Raw genomic sequence first — 2,500 nt, forward strand, 5'->3', positions numbered from 1 at the left:
TATTATATATATATATATATATATATATATCTCATTGTTATTATTCTGTATATATATTCTGTTATATTAAAACTTCATTCTTACTGATATGTATATTCATCAAATATATATTTATTATCAGTATATTTTTTAATAACCAAGATATTATCTAATTATTGAATCGATAAAATATTCATAACTTTTATATTTCCACTACTAACTCTATATATATGTATATAAATACTATGACAATTCATTACCATCATTCCTTCCTCATCTTTTTAGTTATCTTAATGTCGCTTAGTTAGTGGCATACCAGCTGACATGTTAACACATCTGAATACAAAAAGTATATAAAGAAAAAGTGTCCATATTTAAGAACACACATTAAAAATCGGAACGTGGTAACTTAAGGTAATAATAATATGTAATATTACTATATTTTAAATATGGATAATACAATATTAAATACTAGGAATCGTGAGCCAATTGAATAAGTATATGAATTTCATAATACTAAGTAATATATCAAACATTTTTTTTCTGGAAAAAGAAGTAAATATAGTCACGAGTTGATGATTCTCATTCAAAAAATACTGCAAATGCACTAATTGTACATCTCATAAATATCGCATTTTAAAAGTCATATATACATATAAACTCATAATATTATATATGTATCAATCTACTGCCACTCATATTATATGCATATATATAATATGGATATTTTTTTATAACTTCATCATAGATACTTTATAGATCATAATCCTAACTAATGATTATAAATAATCATAACTCATACTTCATAGTATAAATATATATCTAAAAATCACCTTGAATATTCGGCCTAGTATATATATATTATAAGAGTATAATTTTATTGATATTCTTTAGTATCATAATATTTATTATAGCCAATACATGTTCACACTCTACCCATAGCACTTTTAACGTGTTTTCACCTCAAAAACACGACCTTGACTACATTGTGCTGAACAAAAAATGGATAGAGTTGCATAAATAAATCCAAAACAATACTGGGCCGACTGTGACATTGACCAAGAATACTTAATGTTTATATGGTCAAAGTATGAGGTCAAAGTCATTAGAAATGCTCGACGAAAATGTGATAGAATTACAGATTGCAGTGTCAAACAATGAAATATCAATCAATTGAGTGATGTGAGTGTGTGGAAGAAAAAAGACATTTGCGAGCATGTGAGAAACTATCGGCAAGAAAAGACAAATTCCCCTGATATATAAAAAAACATAAGTAAATTGAAAATATATATGCTAAAATAAATATCAATGATGTTGGAATATTATTTTACAAAAAACAAAATACTAAATTTAAATTTTATTTGCACAAGATACAGAAATATTACAGAACAGCCAAGAATAAAAATGTTTATCAATAAGACAACTAAAGAACTCTACCAAAGAGTGCGAACATCACACGAAAATTTAAACCTTCATGGACACTATCAAAACTGAAGATGGACTTGTTTTATGTGATGAAAGAAGTCAAAGATAGATGGAATCAATATTGTTCCAACTTATACAAAAGAATAAAATCTAACAACAACTTAATTAGACTCAATGACAGCGAGATGAACCACCGCCACTGCTGGACGAAGTTTAAAAGCCATAAAAGATAAAGAATAACAAGAGCCCCGGAATGATGAAATAACAGCAGAACTAATTAAGAATGCTGGCGAAAGTGTTGAATACTTTCTAAAACTCTGTACAAAATATGGAATGAAAGAAAATGGCCAGAGGACTGGGTAAAATCAGTCTTTACTCCCATACCTAAAAAAGGTGACGCACTCCAATGCAACAATAATGGACATTGCCTTAATAAGTCACGCAGCAAAATTTGTTGAAAATTATGCTGAAGAATGAATGAAGTTAAGAGAGAATTGCAGACAAAGCGGTTTTGCCCTGAAAGGTACCAGAAACCAACTAAATTAAATTGATCATAGAAAAAACAGACATAAAACTATACTTGTTTATCGATTATTAAACTTTTATATTGTTATCATATATATCTCTGTATATATACATTACTATATATTTCAAAACATATAATTATATATATAATTTTATACAATCAAAATTAAACATTGTGGGGACCGATGTTGGACATCGAACAAGAGGAAAAGTTTATTGGTCATGTAATAGAAGTAAAGTATGAGAAATTGCTCAGGATGTGAAGGAACTAGAGGAGAGGCAAAAACAAGACTGAGCGACAATAAATATTTGGTGCGAGTCAATGAATACACAACGTAAGATGAGTTAGTGGCGAAGGATGGTGGAGAGGTCAGGCTGCTCAAACTATGATACTATGAGATGAATATATATATATAATATACATATATAAATATATATGAATATTGTATATATATATATAGTGTGTTGTGTGTGCTGTTGTTGTAATGTATGTTTTACCGTACATATATAGAATATTAATTGAAAATTTATTATTTACTTACACACAACACAAACAACACACACACCACAC

This window comes from Penaeus monodon, chromosome 39, assembly GCF_015228065.2.
Source record: "Penaeus monodon isolate SGIC_2016 chromosome 39, NSTDA_Pmon_1, whole genome shotgun sequence".
In the NCBI taxonomy this organism is placed as follows: domain Eukaryota; kingdom Metazoa; phylum Arthropoda; class Malacostraca; order Decapoda; family Penaeidae; genus Penaeus; species Penaeus monodon.